Raw genomic sequence first — 18,948 nt, forward strand, 5'->3', positions numbered from 1 at the left:
TTTGTCATTTCTAATTTTATTGATTTGAGTCCTCGCCCTCTTTTTCTTGATGAGTCTGGCTAATGGTTTATCAATTTTGTTTATCTTCTCAAAGAACCAGCTTTTAGTTTTATTGATCTTTGGTATTGTTTTTTTTGTTTCTATTTAATTTATTTCTGCCCTGATCTTTATGATTGCTTTCCTTCTGCTAACTTTGGGTTTTGTTTGTTCTTCTTTCTCTAGTTCCTTTAGGTGTAAGGTTAGATTATTTATTTGAGATTTTTCTTGTTTCTTGAGGTAGGCTTGTATAGCTATAAACTTCCCTCTTAGAACTGCTTTTGCTGCATCCCATATGTTTTGGATCATCGAGTTTTCATTGTCAATTGTCTCTAGGTATTTTTTGATTTACTCTTTGATTTCTTCAGTGATCTCTTGGTTATTTAGTAACGTATTGTTTAGCCTCCACGTGTTCATGTTTTTTACGTTTCTTTCACTGTAATTGATTTCTAATCTCATAGAGTTGTGGTCTGAAAAGATGCTTGATATGATTTCAATTTTCTTAAATTTACTGAGGCTTGATTTGTGACCCAAGATGTGATCTATCCTGGAGAATGTTCTGTGCACACTTGAGAAGAAAGTGTAATCTGCTGTTTTTGGATGGAATGTCCTATAAATATCAATCAAATCTCTCTGGTCTATTGTGTCATTTAAAGCTTGTGTTTCCTTATTAATTTTCTCTTTGGATGATCCATCCATTGGTGTAATTGAGGTGTTAAAGTCTCCCAGTATTATTGTGTTACTGTTGATTTCCTCTTTTAGAGCTGTTAGCAGTTGCCTTATGTATTGAGGTGCTCTTAAGTTGGGTGCATATATATTTATAATTGTTATATCATCTTCTTGGATTGATCCCTTGATCATTACGTAGTGTGCTTCCTTATCTCTTGTAACATTCTTCATTTTAAAGTCTATTTTATCTGATATGAGTATTGCTACTCCAGCTTTCTTTTGATTTCCATTTGCATGGAATACCTTTTTCCATCCCCTCACTTTCAGTCTGTATGTGTCCCTAGGTCTGAAGTGGGTCCCTTGGAGAAAGCATATATATGGGTCTTGTTTTTGTATCCATTCAGCAAGCCTGTGTCTTTTGGTTGGAGCATTTAGTCCATTCATGTTTAAGGTAATTATTATATATGTGTTCCTATTACCATTTTCTGAATTGTTTTGCGTTAGTTTTTGTAGGTCCTTTTCTCCTCTTGTGTTTCCCAGTTAGAGAAGTTCCTTTAGCATTTGTTGTAGAGCTGGATTTGGTGGTGCTGAATTCTCTTAGCTTTTGCTTGTCTGTAAAGCTTTTGACTTTTCCTTTGAATCTGAATGAGATCCTTGCTGGGTAGAGTAATCTTGGTTGTAGGTTCTTCCCTTTCATCACTTTAAGTATATCATGACACTCTCTTCTTGCTTGTAGAGTTTCTGCTGAGAAATCAGCTGCTAACCTTATGGGAGTTCCCTTGTATATTATTTGTTGTTTTTCCCTTGCTGCTTTCAATAATTTTTCTTTGTCTTTAATTTTTACCAATTTGATTACTATGTGTCTCAGCGTGTTTCTCCTTGGGTTTATCCTGTATGGACTCTCTATGCTTCCTGGACTTGGGTGGCTATTTCCTATTCCCATGTTAGGGAAGTTTTCGACTATAATCTCTTCTCGGGTCCTTTCTCTCTCTCTTCTCCTTCTGGGACCCCTATAACGCGAGTGTTGTTGCGCTTAATGTTGTCCCAGAGGTCTCTTAGGCTGTCTTCATTTCTTTTCATTCTTTTTTCTTTATTCTGTTCCACAGCAGTGAATTGCACCATTCTGTCTTCCAGGTCACTTATCCATTCTTCTGCCTCAGTTATTCTGCTATTGATTCCTTCTAGTGTAGTTTTCATTTCAGTTACTGTATTGTTCATCTCTGTTTGTTTATTCTTTAATTCTTCTAGGTCTTTGTTAAACATTTCTTGCATCTTCTCGATCTTTGCCTCCATCCTTTTTCTGAGGTCCTGGATCATCTTCACTATCATTATTCTGAATTCTCTTTCTGGAAGATGCCTCTCTCCATTTCATTTAGTTGTTTTTCTGGAGTTTTATCTTGTTCCTTCATCTGGTACATTGCCCTCTGCCTTTTCATCTTGTCTATCTTTCTGTGAATGTGGTTTTCATTCCACAGGCTGCAGGGTTGTAGTTCTTTTTGCTTCTGCTCTCCGCCCTCTGGTGGATGCGGCTGTCTAAGAGGCTTGTGGAAGTTTTCTGATGGGAGGCACTGGTGGTGGGTAGAGCTGGCTGTTGCTCTCTGATGAGAAACTCTTGAGTCTTTGTCACATTTGCTATTCATCTTCTCTCTTCATCTTTTATTAGTATTGTCTTAGTCAGATCAGGCTGCCATAACAAAGTACCATAGTCTAAGTGGCTTTAAATAACAGAAATTTAATTCTCACAGTTCTAGAGGCTGAGAAGTCTAAGATCAAGGTGTCAGCTGATTTGGTTCCTGGTGAGAACTCTCTTCCTGATTTACAGATGGCCACCTTCTTGGTATATCGTCATATGGCCTTTCCTCCATGATTACTAGTGTGAAGAGAGAGATAGAGAGATAGAGATAGAGAGAGAGGCACTCTTTTCCTCTTTTTATAAGGCCTTTAATCCCATTCTATTAAGATCTCACTCTTATAACCTCATTTTAACCATAATTACCTCCTAAAAGCCCTATCTCCAAATACAATCATAAAGGTGGGGGGGGGGCATGAGTAGGGCTTCAATATATAATTTTTTTTTGGCAGGGGATGCAATTCAGTCTATAGCAAGTATAAACTTTAAAATCCTAAGTGATAGATTTCATATTTATCAATATTCAATCTGATATAGTTTTATTTTGCCCATCTTTCTAACTATCTGTAATACTTTGAGCTTTTATTCTGTGGAGTAGATACTTATATCAGTGTATTGCCATCTCATGGCCCTATACTTTTGGGAAACTCTTCACATGGAAAACTGGATGGGCTCCACCCCTCCCCCAAATATATCAAAATGCTAATGAGAATAAAGGCTTCTTTCATTTCTCATGATTTACCTCATTGTAAGGCAGTTTGGGCTGTAATAGTAATATTTTTCTGTGTCAGAAGAAGTGTCTATACAGCAGAAAAGCTGGTTCTGCTTTCATCTGTTCTAAGGAGTTGACACTGGGAATTTGGCGTTCACTTCTGGATGCTACACTTAGGAGGGACACTGGGATGTCCAGCAGGGATGGTGAATGTCTACAGGAGCATGGTCTAAGAGGAACAGTTGAAATTCTTAGTAGAAAAGAAAATGGGGGGACATGTATCTGATTTTAAATGTTTAAAGGCTTATCATATGAAAGAGGGATTAGGGTCCTCCTGACTGCCCTCATAAAACAGAGCTTGTATTAATGGATAGATGTGAGAAGAAGGCAAATTAGTTTATGAGGAAAAACATTTAAACAGCCAGAGCTGTGCAAAAAAAGGTGGCGATGGGAGGTTCTCTGAATCATGACATAGGAAGCTTTTCTTTATTGACAGTATTGAAGCAGGGGAAGAGTATTTTATACCAGCGTCATTGTCCAAGACTGAATTTGTCCTAGGGCAGTGGAATTGTGTGTAAATAGTAGGGAATGGTTCTTAAATTGTGAAGCACCATTTGGTGCTCTGAGAAGGCTGATTTTCTGTTATTAAGTGCTGTGTCAAAGAATGCATAGTGTCTGTATTAATTTCCTAGGTATACCATAACAAAGTACTTAAAACTAGGTGGTATCAAACAACAGAAATTTGTTGTCTCAAAGTTCTACAGGCTAGAAATTTGAAATCCAGGTGTTGGCAGGGCCAGACTCCCTCTGAAATTTATAGGGGAGAATCTTTCCTTTGCTTTTCCTAGCTTCTGAGGATTGCCATCAACTCTTGGCATTCTTTGGCTTGCAGCTTTGTCACTCCAATCTTTGCCTCTGTTGTCACATGGCATTTCTCTTCTCATAAAGATACCAGTAGTGCTCGATTAGGGCTCACTCTAATGATTTCAACTTAACAACATCTACTAACACCCTGTTTCTAAATAAGGTCACATTGACAGGTACCAGGGCTTACGACTTCAACATATCCTTTTGGAGGACACAATTTAACCATTAATGGCATCTGCAGGAGGCAGATATACTGTGCTTTCATACTGGCTCTGTCCTTGCCATGCTCAATTACCTAAGCAAGTCAGTTTACCTCTTGGCACTTCAGTTATGCTTCTGTAAAATGAGAGCAGTAACTTTCTCTGGCCAGACATAGAGAAAGGACATGTGGACACAGTGGGGAAAAGGGAGGGTGAGACGATTTGGGAGAGTAGCGCTGACATATATACAGTACCATGTGTAAAATAGATAGCTAGTGGGAAGCTGCTGCATAGCACAGGGAGCTCAGCTTAGTGCTCTGTGACCTAGAGGAGTGGGATGGAGCTGGTGGGAGGGAGGCTCAAGAAGGAGGGGATATATATATATATATCTGATTTACTTTGTTGTACAGCAGAAACTAATACAACATTGTAAAGCAATTATACTCCAATAAAAAAATAAATGAATAAATAATATAATAAAAAAATAACTTTCGGGCTTCCCTGGTGGCGCAGAGGTTGAGAGTCCGCCTGCCGATGCAGGGGACATGGGTTCATGACCCACTCCAGGAAGATCCCACATGCCGCGGAGCGGCTGGGCCTGTGAGCCGTGGCCGCTGAGTCTGCATGTCTGGAGCCTGTGCTCCACAGCGGGAGAGGCCACAACAGTGAGAGGCCCATGTACCGCAAAAAAAAAAAAAAAAAAAACTTTCTTTGGCCAACTGACAATGTCTGATGTGACTACGTAAAGTGTTCACATGTGGTCATGTGATCTCAGAAGCCCTCATATATAGATATGTTTATTGTAACCCTCTCAATATAGGTGCATCTCCAAATGATAACCCTTTTTCATTTGAACATAATTGAAGCATGAAATGCTTAATCTCTAACAGGTATAAAAATTCTCATAGACACTAACTACAAAAGGCCAAAAGGCAGGGTCTGCAATAAGAACATGAGAAACAGCACAGCTTTATTTCATTTTGGAAGAGTCTGAGAGAATGAACTAACTTAATCAACACAATCTACCCAGTCCACATGAGGAAGAGGAAAACACAAGAGATCTGTTTTAGGATTTATTCTAAGATTTATGATCTAATTTTTCACCATGACAGTCACTTTGTTCCCACAACATCCTATTCAAAGACTTTCTGGTGACCTAAATCTGTCATTTTCTTTTAAAAGCCCCTGTTTTCCATCCTGTTCTTGATTTCCAGCTGTTCTTTGTGCTCATTGTTGATTACCATGAGTGATAATTTGGGGAGGCATGCAACATGTTTGCAAGCAAAGGGAATGAATGGTCTGGCATTTGAGAAAGGACTAAAAGAAACATTTCAGTCTGGAACCAGGCAAGCTGGAAGAATATGTTCTCAACAGCTTAAAGTAATGGATATGGACTGAAAATGGCAAAAACAATCTTGAAAAAGAAGAACAAAGTTAAAGGACTCATACTTCCTGGTTTGAAAACTTATTACAAAGCTACATTAATCAAGACAGTGTGGTAGTAGCATAAGGATAGACATATAGATCAATGGAATAGGATTGAGAGTCCAGAAGTAAACTCTTACATTCATGACAAATTTATTTCCAACAAATGTGCTAAGATAATTCAATGGAAGAAATAATTATCCTTTTAACAAATGGTACTGGGAAAATGGAATATCCACATGTAAAAGAGTGAAATTGGACATCTACCTCACACCATACACAAAAATGAACTCAAATGGATCATAGACTTAAATGTAAGAACTACATCTAGAAAACTCCTGGAATAAAACATGAGAGTAAACCTTAGTGACCTTAATTTAGGCAATGGTTTCTTTGATATCATACCAAAAGCAAAGAAATAGCAGAAAAAAAATAGCTAAATTGGACTTCATCCAAATTTAAACTTTCTGTGCTGTAAATGATACAATCAAGAAAATAAAAAGATAACCCACAAAATGGGAGAAGATATTTGCAAATCATATGTCTGATAAGAGATTTGTATCCAGAATATATAAAGAACCCTGACAACCCAATACTATAAGGACAAATAGCTCAATTAAAAAGTAGGAAAAGAATATTGAATATACCTTTATCCTAAGAAAATATACAAATGGCCAATGTGCACATGAAAAAATGCTCAACATCATTAGTCTGTAGGGAAAGGCCAGGCAAAACTACAATGAAATACCTATAACTTCAAACTAACTAGGATGGTTATAATAAAAAAAGGTGGATAAGCAAGCTTAGTGAGAGGAGAGTGTTGGAGAGGTCTCTGAGCCCTGACGTTCCAGGATGATTTCATCAGGCGTAAGGATCTTAGACCACAGAAAGATGAATGGAAACAGAGGCAAAAGTTTCAGCCAGCCTGCGGAGGCCAGTGCAAATACCCAGAGTATGAATCACTGATCAGACACTCTCCATGTGCCTTGTGGCCTGATGAGGGGCCAGGGCCTCAGAAACCAGAATATTCTTAGCCAGTTGATGGAGATGATGGTGCATTTGCTGTAGATCACTGAAGAACATATCATGCAGCTGATGACCAAGCACATGCAGCAGGACCTGGTGCTGGAAGAGCAGAGGCATAATCAGGCCAGCCAGGAGCAGGAAGCCCTCCTGGACCACTTAATATGCCAACTGGTCTACCTCCTGTAGTCTGGGGCCATGGGTGGCCTGGGACTCCAACTGTCTTGCCCTTCCCAGGACTCTAGGGGTGAAGTCAGAGGTAGGCAGTGGGCCCATCATCCAGGCAGCCTGACCAGCTAGTTCCTCAATGGAGTGATTTTGAAGCTGCATTTGCCAGCCATGACCTATTCAACTGTGGGATTGACATCTCTGTCTTGTACCATTCCAGCTTCTAGGCTACAAGAACTGCCATGGAGACAAATACCATGAGGACAAGAACACTTTGGGTTTCATTAATCTTGGTACCAGTGAGAATAAGCTGTGCACTGATCTGATTACTGAAATTTTGAATCAGAGTGACATGAACTGCATTGAGGAGATCCTGCTGCAATACCCTGATTAGAGAGGGCAACCATCCCTGTGGGAAGAAGTGGGCTCGTTCCTGACCTACTACTGCAAGACACCTGCCCACCTGGATCCAGAAAACTTGGTTGTTCTAAATGGCTGCCACTCTGTCTTCTCCGTGCTGACCATGGTTCTGTGCGATTCAGGTGAGGCCTTTCTGACACCTCACCACCTTCTATGGTGGCTTCCTCTTCAGCTCCCACCGGTATGTGAAAGTTGAGCTGATGCTTGTCCACCCAGACAGTGAGATCACCGATGTGACCATCCATCTTTTCCAGCTCAAGTGTAGAAGGTGGAGCAAGTCCCACTTAAGGCTATGCTTAAGGGCAGTAAGGTCAGAGACCTTGTGTTAATTAACCCTCAGAATCCTCTGAGTGACCTCTACTCCTGGGACTCACTGAAGGAATACCTAGAATTTGCCAAGCGGTGCAACCTGTGTGTCATCATAGATGAGATTTACATGCTATCTGTGTTGGATGAATACATGATATTTCACAGTGTTCTGGGCATGGAAAGTTTGCCTGGTTTCAACACGGCCCATGTGATCTGAAGCACCAGTAAGGATTTTATCATTTCTGGCTTCTGCTTTGGCACTCTGTATACCCACAACAAGGAGGTGGGCTCTGCTGTGAGCTCCTCTGGCTGCCTCTGCAACGTTTCTGGCATCACCCAGCACAAACTGTGTTGGCTGCTCCAGGACAGAGAACAGATTGACAAAGTGTATCCACCTGCTAACCCTCACAGGTACATCATTAACAAGTTGAAGGTATTGAAGATCCCCTTTCTCAATTGTGGCTCTGGCCCCTATATCTGGGTCAACTTGGAAAACTTCCTGGACCTGTGTGCATTGGAGGAAGAGCTGTTCCTCCATTGCTGCTTCCTGAACAATAAGCTGATATTGTCCCATGGTGAGACCTACAAGTATTAGAAGCCTGAAATTTCCCACCTAATCATGGTGGATAAGCTCATCTGGCTAAAACACACTTCCCACATCAGTTCTATCAGGTTCTATCAGTGGAGCAGAAGCAAGATTTGATAGCGAAGCAGCTGGAGGATGCACAGAGGGAGTGAGCGTTCTGCCCTCCAGGCAGTCACTCCAGCCAGTCACAACGCTCAGGGATCCCTGCTATCAGCCTCTGGTCTAGAAGGCTGGGGCACTGAACTGGTGCTGTGACTGAGGAAACAATGGGCTCCTCCAGGAATGGGCTCATGTGACGCAGTCATCAACCTCCTTCAGCTGAGCATGTGTAATTTTTGGAAGCTTTGCATCTTTTTAGTCTCTGCTAGCCATTGTGTGTGCAAAACATTTTTATGGGGTTGGGGTCGGAAAGCCTACAGGAATAAAGGGAACTCCCTGGGGCCCTATTTAGATGGGTGTATTTTTGTATTTGATGTCCTCTAAATTCTATATTCTCTTAAATTCCGGGCCTGTTCTATTTCTTGTTGATATTTTTCATAATCACCTTTGGGAGCTAGATGATTTTTTTGTCCTTCAAAAGTTCTAAAGCAGGTTGAATGTGAAGAATAATGTCAGAGGTAGGCCAGAAAGGAAGGGAAAAAATGATCTCTAACTGAAGGAGCACATTCCAGGCATTGGAGGCACTGTCCCATAGGATCCTGACAAGATCACACCATCCTTACCCATGAATGACTGAATGGCAGGGTGGGGATAGAATTCCAGAAGTTCTTGCTTCCAAACATCAGTTCTTTCCATTCTTGCCTTTTCAAAAGACTTTTAAAATGAATCTCTGTGACAAGCCTGGGGTTTTCCGTTTCTATCTCTAGTGTTTTCAACTGCTCTAATCACACCGCTTGTGAGTTTCTCTGCAAAGCTTTTGCATATCTGAGCTTCAGGCTGAGCACTGATGCTGTGAGATGGGTGAAGCAGGGACCACCATCATTTTATAGATGATGAAGGGGCTTTTAGCACCAACTGGTGGCTTTGGTCAATCACTTCGGTTTGTGGCCATCTTCCCTCTCTTGAGTCTAGGTTTGGTGGTTCTTGTTCTTCAGTGACAATTCTCCTTTAAAAACATCAACAAAAAGCAGCATACCAACAAATCCCAATTCTTGAAGGTTTTTTTTTTTTTTAATACCAGAGAGTGTTCTTTAGAAATCGACTACAGCTAATAAAAACATAAAGGGAATTCATTGGAAAGATGAAGGAGCTATTGTGACCAGAGATGCTCTTGGGATCTCTGTTAACAGCAGCTAATAGACAGTCTCATCAGGGAACTGTCCCTGGGTTGGAAGCGTGGTGCCTTCCATGTAAGGGATGGGCTGTTTCTGTCTTCTGATCCACAGATTCAAGTAAGAGAGTGGAAAAAAAGAACATTTTCACATCTACACGCATCTCCCTCCATTATTTAGGTCTTTAATTTCTCTCAGCAACGTTTTTCTAGATTTCAGTGTAAAAATCTTACATACACTTTCTTAAATTTATCACTATATTATGCTTTTCATGTTATTTTAAAAGTATTGTTTATTAATTCATTTTCTAATTATTTGTTGCTAGTATATTGAAATAACTGATGTTAGTATATTGTATCTTGTATCTACAAATCTGTTGAAGGCTCTAAGGTTTTACCCTACTTGCAAACTAACAGGTTTCACGAATGCTGACAGAAGGCATGAGAAGCCTGGGTCAGAGACAAATGACAACTTATTACTGACAGTAATAGCAGTAATCAGAGTATGACTTTTGCTTTGGTAGCCCAAGCCCTGCTTTCTACAGGGCAAAATGTGGAGGACCAAGTGATGCCTGCATAGGCAGTGGAGTGTGTTGCAGGAGAAGAGACCCACACGTAGGGAACCTGCTTCTTTTATAATCAGCAGTAAGCCTGCCTGAACTTTAGCTCTGAGAGAGCCATTACTTTTCCTATGCTGAATAATCATAGTCATAATTTTAGTTCAACAATCCTCGTTTTACAGGTAAGGATACTGAGCCCAGGGAGGAAACCCAAGCTTTTACATCCACTTCTTTTCTTCTTTTTGTCCCCATGGTGCTTATTCTTGGTCAGTCTATTACCTCTTGTCTAGTTTATTGTCACAGATTCCCATATACTATGCCAATCTTCCTAAAGTTCTTCTTTGACTATTTGTTAGTTACTTAAGTAGTTAAGATGTTATTAATTCTTTAATAAATACATGTTGAACATTCTGTTTGTTTCACCCATGTTCCAGTCTCTGAAGTAAACATGACAGAGGTGTGCTGTTCACGCTGCATGAAGTTTATTTTTCACCTTCTGGTAAGGGAGACAGATGATAAATAAAAAACAAAATGTATGTGTCGCTGTGTGAGAAGGAAATATGTTAGGTAATGCTATGAAGAAAACTAAAGCAAAGTATAAAAGTATAGAATGGTGGTGTGGAAGGTGCTATTTTTGATTTATCCCAGTGAAGTGAGGGACCCAGGTAAGCAAAGATCTGAGGGGAAAGCACGGCAATAATGATGCACCAACCAACAAGTGCAAAGGCCCTGAGGCAGGAAAACCTTGATGTATTTGACAAACAGCAAGAAGGACAGTGTGGCTGGAACAGAGCAAATCTGGTGATGACTGGTAGGAGATAAAGTCAGAAAACATACAGAATGGCCAGGTCATCAGAGTCCCATGCCCCAACCTGTTCAAATGTTTCCATTATTTCAATGAACAAAAGTCAGACTCCTTGATTGGGTAACCAAGGTTCCCCACTGCCTATTTTTTTTTTTTTTTACCTTTTCTAACTTTACTTTCATAACCCCCTAACATGAATTCTTCACATCAACCCAGCTAGTGTATTCATCAGACCCCAAGTTACTTTTCCTAGCTCTGCTACTAGAACTTTTTTCCACTATACAACCTCTGACTATTGAAATTGGCAAGATGGGTCTAGTTCAAAAGTCCTGCTTGTCAGTGCCATGTATGAAGTTATATCTCCACGTTAAACTTTATGTGTGTGTGTGCGTTTTGTCTTTTCTATAGTGCATTCCAAGCTCCTAGAGACTTGCTCATAGCACCTTTGTATCTCATTTATATCTGGTGTGAAGCCTTAGAGATATTAAAATATGATTTAAAGGTTTTTTGATTGAAGAACCATATGTTTATAACTTTGGAAGACAAAAAGATTGCAAAGTTGCATCCTTTCATCTGAAGGATAAAATAGGGGAATGATAGAAACATACATTATAATTTATTTCTAGATTGTTAGTTAGCTGTTATTGAGTAAATACTTATATGAATGAGAAAATCTCATAGAGGAATGCTCTAGGTTTTTCTCAAGTGTGGTAAATTCTCACGTCCTTAAACAAAAAATACTTTTTAATCGCTTTTCATCTGGAAAATAGACTGTGTAAACTAAGCCATCACTTATGAATCTCCCATTGTAAATAAGGAAACTATAAAATTGTAGATGATATACATTAAAATAATAATGTATTTATTATAATAATTTATAATAATAATATAATATTTGTTATAATAATAATAAACTCTTAAAATAATATACATTTCTTTTAAGAGTTCCAATACTCTCAGAAGATTTTATCAGTGGTATCATTGACAAGGAAACTGTACAGTTTGTTTCAAATACATTTAGGAAACTGGAATCGATTTTTTCTCAAGGCTTTACAAACTCATCTTTCAAGACCTGCTATAATTTTGATGTCTCAAAGTAATACAAGCAACTTTGTGCCCAGTTTGTCTCTTTTTTTTCTCTTTTTCTTGTTCTTATTCCTTTTTCTTTCCTTCCAAATTGTGAGTTTTCTTTGCTGTTTTGTTAAAAGCATGCATACTAATTTTGAAGATCAAATACTATGGAATATACATAACCAAAAATATCATTCACATAAAAATATTATTAGCATTTTAATTTAATATTCTTTAATCTGTATCTCTATTTCACTTAGTATTATTGAATGGATATCAATAAATATAGATCTATATCTTTATTTTAATTACCTCACAATATTTCTTTGCATGTTTGTGTATACTTAGTTCCCACTTATTTCTAAGGACCATATTTCTGGTTTCAGAAGGAATGCATTATCTTCCACTGAAATAATGGAAGAATTATTGTTATGAAATAATGCTTCCATGAAATAATTTTACAAGCAATGTTGAACATTTAAGGATGCTTTAATATTTTGTAGTGACATCAATTTTTCAATAGAAAATATTTCGCCAAGTGTGACATAGACAACATACATTTGAGCTTGGGTGAGTTTCTAGAGGTGATTTAAATGCTATGTGATAAAGTTATTTTTACCCTAGCTTACTGGTTCTTAATCCTGGCTGCATATTATAGTCATGCCTTGAACTTTTAAAAAATATTGACACCCAGACTACCTCCCAAACCAATGAGATTAAATCTTTGGATGAAACCAGGGCTTCTGCTGGTTTTAGAAGCTTCTAGGTGAATATGAAGAGAGAGGGTTGAGAACCACTGAGACTATTTCTAAAATAATTTGTGCAGAATTTATACCACAAGCTTAATAAAAAAAAATGTTTCTTTTTAATTTTGAGGAGAATGGAAGTTTATCTTAAAATCGGGGAAATGTGTATACACATAGAGTTTGTTCATTCTAGTTTGTAAAATCTCTTTTTGTGTATGCAAATTACTCCTAGATATTCTATGTGAATCAAAATTAAAGCTCCTGGATGGTTTGAAAAGAATATCTTATGGCCACTTATCTTTCTACTGAGTACATGCCACAGTGGTTACCTTGAAAGCTCAAAGCTCCTGGAAACACATTAGTTTGTGATATAAGTGGAACATTTTGATAATGCAGCATTTTGGATTTGCTGAACTGAAGTATATATGGCTTCCTTTGAAAGAGGACAAAATGTAAGAAGGGGGAGGAAAACAGGAAAGGTGAGAGGGAGTCTACTCTCACTTTAAGTCACGGAACTGGATTTTGATATGAATGATGCCTCAAGGCCGTAAGGATAGGTAGGGACAATATCTTTTCATTTCACCAGCTACAGAAATAAATGGAACTTTGTCTACTTGCACAAACTTCAAAGCATGAAAACCTAAAAGCATCCAATAAAGGTGATTTTCATTGAAATAAAGTCTATAAAAGCAGTGTTTTCAATGAAACATTGACAAATGATAGGCAAAAATATCTCACGAAAACACTGATTTTTTTTTTTTGGTGTTTCTCTTTCTTGTGTATATATATATTTTTTAATCACACATAAAATGATGGTAGGGTAATGGCTAAAGGGCAACTCTGAACAAATGGAAAACTTTTGTCTTCGAATTAACGTTATCTCAATTCTCAAATACCAGGAGCGTTTGCATTTTGAATAGAATTTTAAGACATACTGTCATGAAAGAAAAGTAATGAAAACATATTTTCTGCTGTTAAGAGTTCGTAAAACAGGCTAAGATGCAGGAAATAAATCAATATAACTGGATTTTTTCACCCAATTATTACTGTTTAGGTGTGTTTTTTTTAATCTAAGATTATTATAGAATACACCTCTCACAAAATAATTCAGGGGTGGTTTTTGTTTGTGTGTTTTAAAAATTTCATAAGCAGTTATAACAAACTGGAATAAATTATTTGATGCCATTTAAGGATAAGTGTACTTTGCAAGTTTTCTTTTTGAATTGTTTGTGTTTAAGTCTGTAAAGAACCCACATTACTGTTATAGCATAATTTATTGCTGTAGCAAATATTCACTGATCAGGACTGACTATTTAATAGTAGGTAGTCCTATAATTTCATGTGAAAATTATGTGGAAAAAAATAAACAGGATAACTCAGACAACTGTGGAGGTTTTCAATATCTAGAAATTTGACAATATGTAGATAAAATGGTCAAATAATTATTTCAATATTTTAAAATGTTGGGATAACCTTTAGGTATAAAATTATACTTCCTCTTCTCCATAAATTAAATGATCTTTCACTTAAAGAGTTGGCTTTAGATGACAGCACGTCACAGATAAAAGGGTTTTGTAAAAGCTCTTGAAATTCAGACAATTAACACTCCTGGAGCACTGGGTTCACAAAATGATTTAGAAGACTATCAAAAATAGAAGAGATAAATGAAAAGTTTTAAATGAGCAGAATTTCCAAATTGATCACTAGAATCAATCAGAGTTTAAGTCATTTTTCCTGGGAATGATTTAGGGCAAATAGGTATGAGATGGTGGGACTGGATCAAAAAGTGTTCTTCTCTTTTTTTTCCTTCCAGTTTTATTGAGATATAATTGACATACTGTATAAGTTTAAGCACTATATAAGTTTAAAGTGTATAGCATAATACTTTTACTTAGGTATATCATGAAATGATGACCACAATAAGTTTCGTGAACATCCATCATCTCAAATAGATACAAAATAAAAGAAAAATATTTTTCCTTGTGATGAGAACTCTTAGGATTTACTCTTTTAACAACTTTCATATATAACTTACAGCCCTGTTAATTATATTTATCGTGTTGTACATTACATTCCTGGCCCGTATTTATCTTATAACTGGAAGTTGGTACCTTATGACTATCTTCTTCCAATTCCCCCTTATTCCCACTCACCGTGTCCTTCTTTTTTAATCCTAAGAGGGCATACTTATATCAGTCAAAGAATTCAGTTATGACCATGTGATTTTTTTCACATCACTATTTTTTGTTTCAGTTCTGTTCTAGCCTGAGCTCAGAATTGTACTGCTTGAAGCAGTGTTACAGTAAGTCCCCTACGTATGAAACTTCAAGTTGTGAACTTTCAAAGATGGAAACGTGCGCTCGCATGTCCAGTCAGGTAAGTTAGTTCACGTGTCTGGCGTACATTGTCACGTGCACGCATCCTCTACAGGTAGTTGTGCTTTTGTGTGCTTTACTGTACAGTACTGTATAGAGTACAGTAGTACAGTATCTTTATTTCAAGCCCAGGATGTCCAGAAGCAAGCGTAAAAGCAGCAGTGATGTAGCTGGTAATGCTAAGAAGCTCCAAGTGTTAATGATGGAAACAAAAGTGAAAATGATTGAGAGAGTGGAGTGAGGCAAAAAGATGGTAGACCTGATGGAATTGGAGGCCCAGAGAAAGGACAAAGAAAGAAAAGGGAAGAAGAAGTAACTGAAGAACCGAAGAGATTCAGGACGCACGAAATGGCGAGGGGATTTTCTTTATTTGAGGAGGCACTGTTAGTTTTTGAGGCATAGGACCCAAACATAGAATGGTACACGAAGGTTGGAGCAACTGTTCACAATGCAATCCAGTGCTACCGTGTCATCTATGATGAGAAAAAAAGAGCTACTACCCAGACATCACTGGATCACTTTTTGAAGAGGGTAGATAGAATTGAATCCAGCAAGGAACCAGAACCTGTGCCATCAACGTCAGGCGTGAGTGAAATGGCAGCTTGTCCCCCATCCCCATCTCCTATTGCTGACGATCCTTCAGCTCTACCGTCTCCCACCTCCTCTCCCTCCTCCAGTCAGTAACTCTTCTTGCCTGCTCACTCGATGCCAGCCCCTGGATGCCAGTACTGTACTACCGTACTTTTCATGGTACAGTACTATAAGATTAACAATGTTTTCTTTATCTTTTGTGTTTGTTTTTTATGTATTATTTGTGTGAAAAGTATTATGAACCTATTACAGTGCAGTGCTATATAGCTGATTGTGTTAGTTGGGTACCTAGGCTAACTTTGGTGGACTTAACGAACAAATTGGAGTTATGAATGTGCTCTCAGAATGGAACTTGTTCGTATGTAGGGGACTTAACTGTAATTTCAGCCTATGTGAAAATTTTGTGTTAGAGTTAAATATTACTTTTATTTTGCACTAAATATGATAGTGGGTGGAGGGAAGCTATGAAAAAAATGTACAGTATTAGGTAAGCCTCATTGCATATAGTGAGGAGAACATGTAAGTGGTAGCCAGGAGCTCTGAGTTCTGGCTTAAATTTTGCCTCATTCTCCTTGTGTGACCGTAGCAAATCATTTAACTTCCCTGTGGTTCTGTTACTTCATCAGTCAGAGGGAGACAATAATATCTACGCCTTCATTCACAGATTACAATTTCCTTAAGGGCAGAGATCTTGTCATTTTCAAGAGATTTTTCCTAGCATTTTTTATAGTGCTAGGCACTGATAGGTACTTGAAAACAATTGGTCTAAAGTTTAATACATGAATGAAACGAATTGAGGCATTAGGCATTACATTTATTGAAAATTGTAAATATTAAATAATTATACCATGGTATTATCAAAGAAAACATGTAGATGGATTATGGAGACATATGTCAATTAAGTTTGATTACTTTCATTAAATCAAAGATGATAACCGTACGATTTAGCAGAAATATCACTGCACTGGGAATCAGGAGACTTAGGGTCCAAGAACAGCCTGGAGTCCCCCCAAAGGCATTGAGTCATGGAGTTGTGTAGGTGGAAATGTTCTCCGAAGTGTACTTCTCTTTGTTATTTTATGGAAGAGGAAAGCAGCACTCGTGTATCTGTGGACCTAGAGCTGCTGATAACCAGGTCTCTTTGCTTCGTCTTTCGAGCTCTTCCCTCCATGACTTGGCCAAGTCCCTGACTACACTAGCTGGTTGTCTTCTCTAAAAGGTTGAGCTAGGTGATCACAAGAGTTTCTTAGGGTTACAAATTTCAGATCATTTATGGGGGATATCTCTTCCTTTCTTGGTTTTTATCTCCTATTCGCATCTTTAGTAAATTCAAACAAGGCTTCCTTCAACACATGGATGGATAAAAGATACTTCAATAATGTTTGTTGTCACCTTGCTGACACTTTATTTCTGAATGAAACAAATGAACCACAAGATAACAACAGGAACTCTATAATACATTTTAAAGGAGCTTGATTCTCAGACTTCTTTGCCAAGGAATATGTCTGGCCTTTTCCCATTCTAACTTGTGCAAGGCTTAATCCTGTTTCAAGGCAAAACATTTCCAAAGTTGCTAGTGAATATGGAGCAAACAGTTCTGGAATCACTCCTGGTAACCTGAACAAATTATTCTGCAAACTTTCATTATATGGGGGGAAGGAGACCACAGTGACAGGAAGGCCCTTCTTGCCAAATGGGTAAAGTTAGAAAGAAAACAGGATGCTGACATGGAGAAGAAACAAAGAGTTGCCTGAAATCCTTCAGAGAATGCAGAAGTTTCCACAATTGTTTTACTCTCTGGTAATGATTAAGGATGCTTTAAATTTGTTGTGCCTTAGAAAGTTAGGTGTTGAAACATTGAATATCCATTAACATTTTAAAATATTACATTTTTCTATCTATCTTTCTTTTTAAAAAAATTCCCTTCCAAGAGATTTATTAGTTTCCAAGGAACCTGGGTCCCTGATGATTCTGTCAAGTTCGAGACTTCTTTTAAGTGAGAAAGAAATCAATTTCTAGTGTTTAAAGAATGTAATTAGTTTAGATTTTCTTGCTTTAGAACAGAATTCTAACTGAAACTTCAACTTTTACTCAGAAAACAGTCAGTTTTGGCTTTACTGTAGAAACTTACCCTCATCTAGAAGAGGGATATTCCCTACATCTGTTCTGATTTGGACTGTTCTGGGATTTCTGGTGCATTTCTAAGTCATTCATAGATCAGAGGACTCTTCAGAAATCAGTCCTTTGATGGGGGGTAGGTGGAGGCAATTTAGAAATTTTGAAATTGTCGTTTTACTGTCGTTCACCTATAAGTATTTTCTGATCTGCTTTATTTCATTCTCCTTTACACAAGGATTACTAAGTATATGTTATCTATTTATTTCTTTATGTACTTTTTCTTTATTAATTTTAGTTTCCATATGGTGGGGTTTTCGTTGCTTCATTTTGCTACTTAACTCACTGCAGTTCCAGGAACTGATTTCCTGATACTCACAGGGCTAGGCTGGATCTGGATTAGATGGTGTGGTAAGGCCTTTGAATCCTCCTTATGTTGGCATTCACCCAGCTGTAGGATATTAAAGGAAAAGGTCAAGCTCAGCCCTTCCATTGGCTCTGCGGGATTTCTTGCTCAGTTTGCCCAATCTAATAGTTTTTCCTAGTTCTAATAAGCCTCAATTTTTGATATGCAAATGTTGGAATTGTTTTCCTGAAGAAGCTATCAATTCCTTGCTGCTTTTGTCCAATAAGAACATAGAGTGGGGGACCATTAGCATCCTGTGGGCCAGCATCCTGCTTTCCATTCCTATTGGTATTACAAACGGACTGCTTTTCCTTCCTTCATTCAACAAATATTTATTGAGAATTCACTATGCTTCAGTGCCTGGGATGTAGCAATAAAATGGTAAATAGTACAAATAAACTTTCTTGATTCTTTCCTTTTAAAATTGTCTTCCTTTTTTTTTTGTGAGGAAGATGTTCTCATTTCTTGATTTGACTTCTTGACTCTTATGTTTTCAGTCTTTCCTGTTTTCTAATATGACTATAGCCATTTGTCATGTAAAAGGGCTGCTTAGCTGCAATTCAGAAATTTTGAAATTGTCCTTTCATTGTCATTCACCTATAATTATTTTCTGATTTGCTTTATTTTTTTCTCCTTTACACAAGGATTACTAAGTATGTGTTTATATATTTATTTATTCATGTACCTTTCCTTTATTTATTTTAGTTTCCATATGGTGGGGTTTTATTACTTCATTTTGCTTTTAAGCCACTGTAGTTTTCCTTCAACCATATAAATATAAATAATACATTTATATAAATAGAAGTTCCCAAAACATCTCTTCCTAATCACCACCCATGATTTCTTAGCTTCTCTCATAGATCTTTCTTCTCCTACCATTCCTTCAGTTTTATTTTCCCCCACGATTGATTCTCATTTCTCATGTGAATTCAGTTTAAAAATAAAGAAATATAAATAAAATAAT

At 37.7% G+C, this 18,948-nt stretch overlaps 1 pseudogene; it reads left to right on the forward strand.

The window, feature by feature from the left end:
• The first annotated feature begins 6,493 nt into the window (after nt 1–6,493).
• Nucleotides 6,494–8,054, forward strand: LOC112405999 (probable inactive 1-aminocyclopropane-1-carboxylate synthase-like protein 2; annotated as a pseudogene).
• Nucleotides 8,055–18,948: the final 10,894 nt, after the last annotated feature.

This window comes from Neophocaena asiaeorientalis, unplaced genomic scaffold (assembly GCF_003031525.2).
Source record: "Neophocaena asiaeorientalis asiaeorientalis breed wild unplaced genomic scaffold, Neophocaena_asiaeorientalis_V1.1 scaffold229, whole genome shotgun sequence".
Taxonomy (NCBI): Eukaryota; Metazoa; Chordata; class Mammalia; order Artiodactyla; family Phocoenidae; genus Neophocaena; species Neophocaena asiaeorientalis.